Source organism: Erpetoichthys calabaricus, chromosome 12, assembly GCF_900747795.2.
Source record: "Erpetoichthys calabaricus chromosome 12, fErpCal1.3, whole genome shotgun sequence".
In the NCBI taxonomy this organism is placed as follows: domain Eukaryota; kingdom Metazoa; phylum Chordata; class Cladistia; order Polypteriformes; family Polypteridae; genus Erpetoichthys; species Erpetoichthys calabaricus.
The window spans coordinates 114,800,919-114,814,432 of record NC_041405.2 but is presented as its reverse complement, the minus strand read 5'-3'; positions in this window follow the sequence as shown (position 1 = coordinate 114,814,432).

The window sequence follows — 13,514 nt, the reverse complement described above, 5'->3', positions numbered from 1 at the left end:
GATGCCTATCATCAAATTATGCATTAAGAAATGCACAAATATTCTAAAGGACCCCCAGAAACAACAACTCATGGGATGACTAAATAACAAGATTTCCAGCTCGGGCCTACAGCAGGGTTCTCAAACTCCGGTCCTGGAGGGCCTCACTGGCTGCAGGTTTTCATTCTTAATTAGTGACCTGTTTTTGCTGCTAATTAACTTCTTTTGAATTCATTTTATTTGACTTGTTCTTGAAGACCTGGACCCCTTAATTGTTTCTTTTTCCTTAATTAGCTGCCAAACAACAGTGAGATACAAAATGAGCCAAAACATCACCAGCAAACTGTGTCCATCATACAGTATTTGAAAATTAAGAAAACTAAAGGTCTCAGGAATTTTGATCTGCTCAGGTCCCCAAAACATGAACAGTGCTCTTTAAAAAGAGTAAATCAACAATTTCAGAAATGTCTGCTATTGCACAATTAACAACCAAAATCGGCCCCTAATTGAGCAACTGGTTGGAGTTTGGGGCCCTGAGTTACTTGGTCTTCTGTTGGCTCGCTCACTTCACTTTTCATTTCTGTTTGGGTGCTGTCTAAGGAAAGAAATGAAGCAATTCAGGGAGACAAATCTCAAAACATGAGTCAATTCAAATGAAAGGAAAAGGAATTAATTAGCAGCAAAAACTAATCACTAATTAAGAAAAGGGTTAGAATGAAAACCTGCAGCCATTGTGGCCCTTCAGGACCGGAGTTTAAGAATCCTGGCCTACAGTGACTTGTCCAGCATAAACTGCCAAATATGTTTTCTCTAAACTCTCTCCCTTTGACTTTTGCTCCTTCCTACCTGTGATTTTACACGGTCAAGGGTGGACCTGAAAAATCTTAGTATAACCTGCTAGATGTCGTCTTTTGGTGATGGAGCGCTGTTGTGACATTCTTCTGTGAACCGCAGAGACCATTTAAACTTCTCGTAAAGTGCCGGGTCTGGGGAGCAGCTTCAGGGCTTCCTGCACTGTACATCGGGCTGTTGGGTGTTAATTCTTCCAGGTAGGGTGGCAGCATGAAGCTGGGAAGACTTCCAGTAATCTCCCAACATGTACAAGTCTCCATTAAAGGACAAACCCATCATTCACATCTGTTGGATTGCCTGCTGTGCTGTGTGCCATAAGAAGCAGGTTCCAACCAATTCCACCCAAGAATAATTTTCTGCACCTTACTGAATAGGAGGACTACTAATGAAATTAATGGTAGTCCTCAAATAGCTTCTCTTCATATCCTGAAATATGTATACCTATGGAGCATAAGGATCTTATTACAATGAATAAATCTCAACTCATTATGACATACAGCACTAGCATCACATTCAAATTCGAACAGATCCACCCACCCATCTAGAAAGCAGAGAGATAAACATCATTTCACAGTAGGCTCTCTCCAATTCGGCCTCACTATACTAGTCTCTCAAAACCTGAGCTAATCCTAGATGAGCAGGCAAATGGCACCAGCAAGAAATTTACTTAGACGGCACCCCCACTTGGCCCGCAGGATTCGAAGTGCAGAGTACAGCCGTCTTAGCCAGTTCAGCTAAAGGAGAACAGCCGCCCTCTCCCTCATGATAAGATGGGTCACACCTGTAAGAGCAGTTTCTTTTCTCAGCATTACTCTCCACATTCAATCCTCGCTGCCTGAGCGAGTTCTTGGGATAAACCACCCAAAATGTCACCAATGAAAAATCACTTAGTTGCACATCTGCTGCTGGATTTAAAAGTTTATTCTCACAGGTGGTGCAGTGGTAGTGCTGCTGCTTTGCAGTAAGGAGACTGTGGAAGATTGTGGGTTCGCGGCCTGGTTCCTCCCTGTGTGGATAGCGCTTTGAGTAGTGAGGAAAGCGCTGTATAAATGTAATGAATTATTATTATTAGAGTAACACACTCTAAGATGGCCAGGCTAAAGGCGGCTTTGTTTGGCTCCACCGACTATAATGGCGGCCCAGTAGTCTCGGTGCCCTGAGGTCGAGTGAAGTTGTGTGCAGAGACGACAGATTATTGTAAACTCCAGCTTGTGTGAAACTGAGCACATTTTAGTAAGATGCTCGCACAGGTCATTCATCCATCATCAATATGCTACATCGATCCCTCTCTCAATTGGACAGAGACAGTGGTGCTGTAAGAATTATGTTTCTAGACTTCTCTAGCGCCTTCAACACAATCCAACCTCTGCTCCTTAGGGACAAGCTGACAGAGATGGGAGTAGATTCATACCTGGTGGCATGGATCGTGGACTATCTTAAAGACAGACCTCGGTATGTGCGTCTTGGGAACTGCAGGTCTGACATTGTGGTCAGCAGCACAGGAGCGCCACAGGGGACTGTACTTTCTCCGGACCTGTTCAGCCTATATACATCGGACTTCCAACACAACTCGGAGTCCTGCCACGTGCAAAAGTTAGCTGATGACACTGCTATCGTGGGCTGCATCAGGAATGGGCAGGAGGAGGAGTATAGGGACCTAATCAATGACTTTGTTAAATGGTGCGACTCAAACCACCTACACCTGAACACCAGCAAAACCAAGGAGCTGGTGGTGGATTTTAGGAGGCCCAGACCCCTCATGGACCCCGTGATCATCAGAGGTGACTGTGTGCAGAGGGTGCAGACCTATAAATACCTGGGAGTGCAGCTGGATGATAAATTGGACTGGACTGCCAATACTGATGCTCCGTGTAAGAAAGGACAGAGCCGGTTATACTTCCTTAGAAGGCTGGCATCCTTCAACATCTGCAATAAGATGCTGCAGATGTTCTATCAGACAGTTGTGGCGAGCGCCCTCTTCTACGTAGTGGTGTGCTGGGGAGGCAGCATTAAGAAGAAAGACGCCTCACGCCTGGACAAACTGGTGAGGAAGGCAGGCTCTATTGTAGGCATGGAGCTGAACAGTTTGACATCCGTGGCAGTGCGACGGGCGCTCAGCAGGCTCCTGTCAATTATGGAAAATCCACTGCATCCACTAAACAGTGTCATCTCCAGACAGAGGAGCAGCTTCAGCGACAGACTGCTGTCACTGTCCTGCTCCACTGACAGACTGAGAAGATCGTTCCTCCCCCAAACTATGCGACTCTTCAATTCCACCCGGGGGGGTAAACGTTAACATTGTATAAAGTTATTGTCTGTTTTTACCTGCATTATTATCAATCTTTAATTTAATATTGTTTTTTGTATCAGTAAGGTGCTGCTGGAGTATGTGAATTTCCCCTTGGGATTAATAAAGTATCTATCTATCTATCTATCTATCTAGAATGTGATCCAGTGAAGCAGGTTGTTTTCTTCTTCAGAGGTTACTGCTGCCTTGTGGCTCCTGTCTACTGCTAATAAAGAATCATTCTGTCTATCTGTCTACTAACAATGGAATCTACAGGCTTGTCTGGGTGTTGGTGTATGTGTCCGATCCTTTGGGGCATGCACATTTTATTTAAAGATGAATCAAACCCTAGTTATGTGTAAGCTTGGAATATTTGTATATATTATCACGTGGTGTTATTTTTCCAGTAGCCATTGAAACTGAAGACAGGCTTTATTAAGGATATGAGAGACTCACAGAAAGATTACACAGGCAGCTCTGTAAACAGTGGCAACAAAACGCCTATTGAGCAGCGCAGAAGATGATATCAGCGTGTAACCAGGCTGCATTCACATCGGTGGTGCTGTGTTTTCAAGGCCTGCCTTAAAAGTGAAGCTTACTTGTGAAATAATTCTGATTATTGTCAGAAATGCAGCAGCCTGTCGAGTTTGAGGCTGTCACTTTCTAAATGTGGATATTCAGTATGTCACTGCGGTTTGTATCTTCTGTAAGTTTAGCACCAATAACCATTTTTTTTGTGATCAAATTTATATTAAATTGACATTTTTCAAAAATTAAATACAAGATAAAAAGGGCAAAAAATGACCCATGAATGGCATCCTTTACCACCCACTCACAATAATCGATTAGGCCGAGAGTAGATAGACAGATAGAACTTTAGTTATCCCCAGGGATACATTCAGCTTTTTACTGAAGCTCTTTAAATAAATAAATATATAAAAGGTAAGTAATTAAATAAATATACACACACAGTTTGGTCTGAACACACACTGGAATGACTATAAAGCAAGAAAATAACAAAAAACAAAATCTTACTTGGCAGTTCCAGTCCCATTACGCAGACATATTGGTGTTGGTATAAAGAAGCTCCCATAGGTTTCTTGACGCACTTCTGCTCAATGATTTGTTGGCTGGAAGTCCTCAGTATTGTTGTGTCACAGAGAGGATGTGCAATGTTGTTCGTAATGGCACCCAGTTTTGTTTTAATTCTCTCCAATGCTACAACCTCCAGGGGGGCCAGAGTGTGTCCCATAACTGAGCTTGTCCTTTTAAGTAGCTTCTTGATTCGGTGGGCCTCTCTTGAAGTGATGTTACCAGCCCAGCTCAACACAGTGTAGAAAATCGCATTGGCCATCACAGAGTTATAGAAGATGTGAAGGATGTCACTTCCCACACTAACAGAACAGAGTCTCCTAAGGAAGCCTGCTCTGCTATTTCTTAAATATCTGTATCTTATCTGTGTCCAACCTGTCATTGATGTGGACAACCTCTACATCTGCTCCTTGGATAGTGACTGGACATAGCGGCTCATTTGGTGTGGTGAAAGTCAATAACCAGTTCCTTAGTTTTGCTGATGTTAAGTTGCAGACAATTCTCTTTGCACCAAGAAACAAACTTCGCCACCTGACTCCTAAACTCTGTCTCATCCCCTTTATCAATACACCCCATAAATGCAGAATCATCTGAGAATTTCTGTAAGTGACATGTCCTGTTGTCATATTTATAGTCTGATGTGTGCAGAGTGAAGAGAAAAGGAGTCAGGACTGTTCCTTGAGGTGCTCCAGTGTTGCTCACATCCATATCAGAAACACAGCCCTTGAGTCACACGGACTGCGGTCTGTCCTACAGATAGTCCATTATCCAGAAGACCATAGGATCATCCATCCATCATCCAACCCACTATATCCTAACTGCAGGGTCACGGGGGTCTGCTGGAGCCAATCCCAGCCAACACAGGGCACAAGGCAGGAAACAAACCCTGGGCAGGGCGCCAGCCCACTGCAGGACCCCCCTACATATCTCTGAGTTTACCCCTTAACAGGGATGGCTGAATTGTGTTGAAGGCATTGGAGAAATCAAAAAAACAGAATCCTCACAGTGCTGCCAGTCTTTGTCCCGTTGAGAATAAGCCTTGGGGAGCAGACCATTAATTGTATCCTCCACTCCAATCTTTGTCCAATAGAGAAACTACAGTGAGTCCAGGTGGTCTACCACAAGAGGACTCAAATAGTCCAGGACCAGTCTCCCAAACGTCTCCATGATGTTAAGTGCCAGTAGTCTATAGTCATCAGGTGAAGAGGCGCCTGCTTTCCATGGAACTGGAACAATGCAGAATGTTTTCCACAGCATAGGGACAGACTGAACAGGTGACACAGGACACCACAAAGTTGGTCTGCACAGGCCTTAAGGACTTGAGGAAAAACTCCATCTGGTCCCACAACTTTTCATGTGTGTAATTGTCTCCTTACTTGGTCTTCAGTTATGGACGCTCTCCACTGATGGTCAGAGGTGGACTTATCACTGGCCATGCCAGACAACATGATAGGAGTTGTTGATGTAGTAGAGATGGTGGTGGGAAACTGGGCATTGGAAGAAGGACACAGTGGAAGGCAAAATCTATTAAAAAATTGGTTCAGAATGTTAGCTTTGTTCACATGTCCTTCTAGCACCTGAGCCCTGGATTGCTCGAGTCCAGTAATTATACCCAGTCCACTCCGGACATCCTTCAGGTTTATCTAACCTCCAGTGGTATGTCAAGTGCTTGTTAAGCACCTTGAAGTTTTAAGGTTAGCGATTCTATTTTTTCCTTGGATGTCAAATCTGTGGAGGATATCTAAGGAAATAATCGGTCTTTACATGACATAGTAATTGACAGATTGGCAGATTTTGATAATGTGGAGTTCTGAGGAGGTCAGATTGGCCAATTTATTTGCTCGCTGTCTACAACTGTTCAGCATATACTTAGCAGTGGACTCTGAACTTATTGAATTTTTAATTTTCCTAAGTACTGTACTTCCCCACTTTGGTTCCCATATCAGGAGTGGAACCTGAGCCACCTGGGTGAAAACCAGGAATCCTAACCACTTGTTGAGAAAATTAAAAACACCATAAGCTCAGGCAGAAAATTCTGAGAATCACAACAAAGACAACACCACATCTTAGCAAGGTGATCATCCAGAATGCTGCATAAAGAGTTATTAAAAAAAATCGATGACTGGCTTCTAGTTCACATTGGTAAGCTGGGATACAGCATATGCAAGTCACCAAATTTATTTGGCCCACCTATGAGCCAAGGGCTTAATCTAGAGTGACTGTAAAGATAGATAGATAGATAGATAGATAGATAGATAGATAGATAGATAGATAGATAGATAGATAGATAGATAGATAGATAGATAGATAGATAGATAGATAGATAGATAGATAGATAGATAGATAGATAGATAGATAGACTTTATTAATCCCAAGGGGAAATTCACAGTAATGTCTCCTGTAGCATCACAGGCTGAACTACTTGGCAGGCTTCACTAAAGAGAGCAGGTAAATGTAGTGAGGGTGAGAGTTTGTGGAGGATTGTGTGCTGGAGGGTGGACTCAAGGGGTAGAAAAGAAAAGAAATGCAGTGTGGACGCTCCTTTGCTCAATGGGCGTCTTCCAAGGCTGACAGCAGAGTAACCTTAGGAAGAAAAAGACCTACAGCAGGAGTTAATCAAAGTTAGCCAGCAGTCTAACTTGTGCTGCTGCCTGTGTCAGTCCTTTAAAAAGAAGTAAAAGCACACAAAAAAACTCAACATTTATCCATGAAAGAGCCCTTTAAAAAAAGTATGTTAAGATGAATTCACATTACATGACTTGGCTGGTGGAGACGTCAATCTTGGTGACTGAGTTGCTGATCTCGTCACCTGTGGATGTCAGATTGCATGACTAGGATTTGCAAGCTACACAGCTCCATGACGATTTTCCAGCACATGTTCACATTTCCAAAATACTGTGAACTTGACCGTTTTTCTGATGGCCAATTGACACGCTACCTGACACAGCCTGTGCTGTGCGAACACATTCAAGATACATAAGGTCTAGGTGACATCACTGCCTTTTTTGTATTGTATTATGGTATGTAAATATGAGATTTCAGACAGACAAGCCTCTCTTCTGTTAGTGAGGTCCAAAGTCTGCATTCCTTATTCCACATGGCTGCAGTACATAGGTTGTACTTCCGACTGAGTGCTCATTGGTTGTCATGCACACAGAGACCACCCTTCCAATTAAAGATAAAATCCAATGTGTTTTATTTTGTCAGGACGAGCCACAGACATATTGGACAGAGCCACCTGGGTCTGTCAGAATCAACGATGGGTGTTCATGAGAGAACAACGTTACTACATCCAACTTACTAAGATTATTTAAATGAAGTATGGAAGTTGAAATACTGGAAAAACTAAGTAGTGTGTCATGGACTTTATACAAATTGTTGTGTATGCTTTTTGCATACTTTTGAAATAACTTATATGATTGGCTCAGTTTTTTTTCTTTATTAAGTTTCAGTTTCAAAAAACCCTTTGGTTTAATTAGGTGTTGTGTACGTAAATTACAGCATCCTACTCTAAAGAAGGTATTCACAATGGGCAGCCTTCACGATCATACACTGCTGGATCAGGAAAGTTGAACCCGCTGTGATGTCTGGTCAGTGACAAGGAGACATGAGAAGTCTTGCAGAATAACCGGTTTATTTTGTTTACCACCCTGTCAACACCATCATTTTCTCCTTTATATGCATACTAAGTTACATTAGGTATATGAAATTTTTTTTCTGAAATGAACTTTCATAAAACATCAAGCATATCAATGAAATAGTACTAAAATAAGAGAATTACATATTTGTTGGCCTGAATGGCTTGTTCTTGCCTACATTTTTCAAATTTTGTAATATCCAGTAAACAGCAACAATAGATCAGCAATGTGTAATTGTTTGTGAAAAATGGCACTTTGTATATCTATATATATAATTCACTAAGCAGCCAACCATGGCATGCAAGACAGAGACCATGGGATACTCACGACAGAGCCCCACCCACCAACTCTAAGACCATGGGATACTCACGACAGAGCCCCACCCACCAACCCTAAGACCATGGGATAGATGCGACAGAGCCACGCCCGAAAACTCAGAGCCCCGCCCGCCAACTCTAACCCTCCTCCCGCGTCATGGGATACACACAACAGCGTCCACCCTTGTTTTACACACTGCATACAGCGATTCCCATCCGCAACAAACATGCTTCTTCTTAGATGGTCCTGCAGGAACAGGGAAAACCTTTGTCTACGAAAACCTGATTCATACCATACTAAGAGCACAGTGTTTTTGTTGGCTTGCCCGCCTGCCCACCCACCCGCCTGACTGTTACCAGCATTCACCGCAATGTACTGGAGTGTAAAACTATCGCAGCTGCTACCCATCCCCCATCAGATTCAAATTTGCCTTTTACATGCAGACAATTTCCTGTTAGATTGGCCTTTGCAATGACAATTAATAAGGCACAGGGCCAAACTTTCCAAAACTATCTGCCAACTCTAAGACCATGGAATACGCACGACAGAGCCCCGCCTGCCAACTCTGACCCTCCTCCCGTGTCCACCCTCGCTCTCGAGGCATGCACACTGCCTGCTCATTTGCCCACACGCAACACCTCACTAAACACCGCCTCAGTCGCTTTCGTCTCTGCTACAGTCCACATGCACCTCTGAGCCACGTTGACTTTTCATTGTTCTTTTCGGTTCCGGCTGCTTTTCTATATATAATCCACCAAGTCACCCGACCATGGGATATGCACGCACACAAGACAGAGCCCCGCCTGCCAACTCTAACCCTCCTCCCACGTCATGGGATATGCACGACAGAGCCCCGCCCATCAACTCTAACCCTCCTTCTGCGTCCACCCTAGCTCCCGAGGCATGAGCAGGCAGTGCGCTGGGGTACACACGACAGAGCGTTGTTCTTAGTCACGGAAGCATAGTCACACAGTCTGCTCAACAATATGCTGACTACATGAATATTTCCAGAGGTTATTGTGGCAAGGCAGAAATTGTGGCAATGTCCCAAATGCTTCCAGCTACTATCACCATTCACTTCTGAGATATCCCTGACCCCATCAGATTCAATTTTGCCTTTTACTTATATACGCAGACAATTTCCTGTTAGATTGGCCTTTGCAATGACAATTAATAAGGCACAGGGCCAAACTTTCAAAAAGATATGCCTGTATCTGCCAAAACCAGTTTTCAGTCACGGACAATTGTATGTTGCTCACTCCAGAGTTCCATCTTTTCATTCACTTACAGTCGTATCCTCAAACCCACCCCATTTGGACAACTGTGTCTTTCAGGAAGTGTTCACCCATCAATAAATAATTATGCGGCGTATGCTACGCTGCGGGATGGCTAGTTTAGAATATTAAGATATGGACCTGGGACTAAACAACTGAGTTTTTGTATTAACTTAGCTAAATGTAATGAAAATCAAATTCAAATGAAATAATAACATTAACAAAGGCGCTGCACAAATAAAAACTATTCACTCGCTGCTCTTAAACAGTAGCCAGCGTGTCGCTATCTTAGCATCAACTCACAAGCAGCCTTCAAACATAACAGACCTTCATACAACAAAATTAACCTTAAATATGAAATGCCAAACAGATAGCATCCCAGAACGTGGTATCCCCTAATAACCTGAAGTGAAATCACTTACTCTATATTTAGCAGCATCACTGCCCAATCCGTGAGTGCCGGGAGAGACGGAGTACTGCTGCACTCCTTTTTTAAGGCATATGAAAGCCAGCCTTTTAAACACAGAGTCAACAGAGTCCTCCATTTCCCTTCCACACATTAACAGAACTGTGACTTTAAACTATCCCACTATGAGCAATAGTGTGAATACAATCGTGTCTTATCGGGCAATGTTGTCCGTGCTATCCTGAAATTGAACAAATGGGTTCAGAAAGTGGAATGATGAAGTTCATGGAAACAGTGTCCACAACAGCTGTGGCTCTGGAATTTTGGAAAAACCTACTTGATTAAATACACAGACACGCACTTGCTTTGTGTGGTCTTCAGGACATAAAATAACCAGAGGAATCCCTAGCAGTTTTACTGTATTCATGAACTTGTAGAGGTGATAGCTAACTCTTAAGAATTACCCACTGCATAGGACATGGACCATACCACTGCTTGCTGCCCCAATGGCTTTTGTAAAAAGACATTGGTGATATTATTTCTTAGCCGTATCGCTGGTATATGAATCCTATTAAATACCTCCAGATAGACAATGTTTTTAGTGAAAACTTCAAACCTTGCCCTCCATTGCTGAAGTGTTTTACTTACACGTTGTTGAGCCATGGTGTTTGCTTCATTTCAACGTTGTGTCTCTTCATCTTTGTCATAGTGAGAAGTGAGTTGCATGAAAGCACCAAGAAAATTTAATGTATGCGCCGTCTAGTGGCTGTGGTGAGCGTGAGCAAAGCGGACTGTTCCATACAAACAAGTCTTTCATTTATATATGTCTAATATATATACATACCTGTATGTATGTATGTATGTATGTATGTATATATACCAACCACAAGCGTTACCTGGTAGGTAACCACCCACACAATTCAGGTTGGGACTCAGATTACGAATGCAATGAATATATTATATATATATTGTATATATATGGATACATATATATATTTTCCATTCTTTTCTTAGGTCACAATCTATTAATTTAGGTGGTTACGTAGCAGGTAACGCTTGCGGTTGCTTGGCCAGTCAGCAAATATATGTTATACAGTATCTGCCAAATAATACAAAGAGTATGCAACATGTGTTTCGCCCTTATTGGAGCTCATATATGTATACACAACCAGTTCTAGGATTTTTGCTGCCCTAGGTGAAGTTGTAAATGGTGCCCCGCCCCCCACCTTTTGGTTTGAGAGGAATCATCACTGCCAGACCTGTACACCGAGACCTGGAGACAGGACTGGGGACAGCAAAATATTTAGTCTCTTGAAATCACAATTTCAGAGTGTCGAGTTATAGCAATGTCTGTTTACAAGACTGTCTCAGAAAAATACACTCTTGAGGGGTGCCGTTTCAGAAAATAAGTAGGAATCGGGCTGTTTTAGTAGTCTTTATATTGCTTTTAACATTTCTCTAAAGAAAATTAAGAAACACTTAAGTTACAATTTTATATCTATAGTTATCTATTTAAACCACCAGCTTAATGTGTGCCTTTTGATGATGGTGACATCTATATATACAATTTTTTTTTTTCGACTAAGACATGACTGTAACATATACATGTTGTTTAAATTAAATAAATAAATTGAAAACTTAGTATTATGACAACATTCAGTGAAACTGAGACTATAATGATCTTTAAATGGGAATCTTTAATTTCACAATGACCATCTCTTCTGTGCTACTGTTTGAGGATTATTATTATTATTATTGGCATCATCACTGTTGTTGTTTAAGTTAATGTTGGATTGTGTATGTCGTCAGACGTTAAGATCGAACATCGTTAGGATGCGAAAATAATATAAAACAATATAATCAGACATTCGCTTTGAGTCAGAGTGTTCGTAGGTCTGTATTATTTTTTTTAAAAAAGTGTCGCCCAGGACTGTTTCTGGGCAAAAGACTGTGCTGTGAATAGTTCAGACAGTGCAGGAGCTGCTGAGGCACACAACATAAACATTTCTTTGTGTTCTGGCCTGGGCAAATTTTTCTAAATAAAATAAAAATAGGAACCTCTACACAGGGCTGCAGTAATGCGCTGTGACCACTAGAGATAGATAGATAGATAGATAGATAGATAGATAGATAGATAGATAGATAGATAGATAGATAGATACTTTATTAATCCCAAGGGGAAATTCACATACTCCAGCAGCAAAAAATATTAAATTAAAGAGTAATAAAAAATGCAGGTAAAAAACAGACAATAACTTGAATAATGTTCAACGTTTACCCCCTCTGGTGGAATTGAAGAGACGCATAGTTTGGGGGAGGAATGATCTTCTCAGTCTGTCAGTGGAGCAGGACAGTGACAGCAGAGGGGTCTTGCCTAGACCACCTATACCCAGAAACAAATTTGGGCAAAATTCTGCAAATTAGATCATTCGGTATATCAAGCTAGTTTGATCGAGTACTTGCTAATATTTAAAACTTACCACAGTTTGTTGAACTATATGACTCAGTAGTTTGTTCCAGATACCCAGGGCAGTTTGGCATTTTGACAAGAAAATCAGAGTGCCACAAACATAAAGTGAGAATACGTAAACAGCACAACACGCAAGGGTTTGAACCTCATCAGTGAGGCAGCAGCCTTAACCTTGAGTTAACAGTTACATCACTAATGAAAAACAAATTGTTATACTTGGTTTGGGAGAATATTTTTGTATGTCTGACCAATATTCAACTGTTAGGAGGTTAAAGGTATAAAAGCGGAAACAGGATCATGGCAGAAACCATGCGGCAGTGTGGAGGCCAGCGGTCAGGAAGTGTGTGGATGGTACTCATGGAGAAGAGTCACTCGGCGTGGAGTACCCTGCTGAATGCCAACGGATGGTGACGGGGATGTGCGGCAGATTGAAGGGTGACTGTGCTTGCTGGTGGACATGTCCCCTTGCTGAAGAAACCTGAAAGGCTGAGCAGAAGAAACAGGTTTTAGAAAGAGGGATACCCAAAAATAACTGGGATTGAAAAAAAAAATTGTTTGAATTATTTTTACTTACTGAAACTTTAGTCTCTTTCAAAGTACTCTCCATGTGAATGAATGCACTTGTCCCAACAGTTTTCCCACTGGTGGAAACATTTTTGGAATTGCAGAAGAGGAACGTTGTCGGTAGCAATTTTTCTTTGCCTTCCTCCACGGTACAAAAACGCTTTTCTTTGAGTTCTTTTTTCATATGCGGGAACAAGAAAAAGTCGCACGGAGCAAGATCAAGTGAGCAGGGAAGGTGGCAAGTACTCCAAGACACACACGTCAATTCAGAAGTCTCTTCAATAGTTCAATGACGATCTCCGTAAATTGCAATGCGAACTTTCTCAAGAATTTCATCATTCTTAATTGCGGAAGGTCGGCCAGATCTTGGTTGGTCTTCAAGTGACATTTCCCCTCGTGTGAAATGTGAAAACCACTCACAGACCTGTGTTTTACTTAAAGCTTCCTCTTTAAAAGCAGTTTCAAGCATCACTACAGTTTCAGCAGCTGTTTTTCCTAAGAGAAAATAACATTTAACGCAGACTCGCTGTTCTTTATGATCACAAAAATCGCAGGACATGTTTAATAAACACCAAGAAAAACCAACATGGAATACCATATGAACAATACAGAGCAATGCCACTTGGCAAACTGC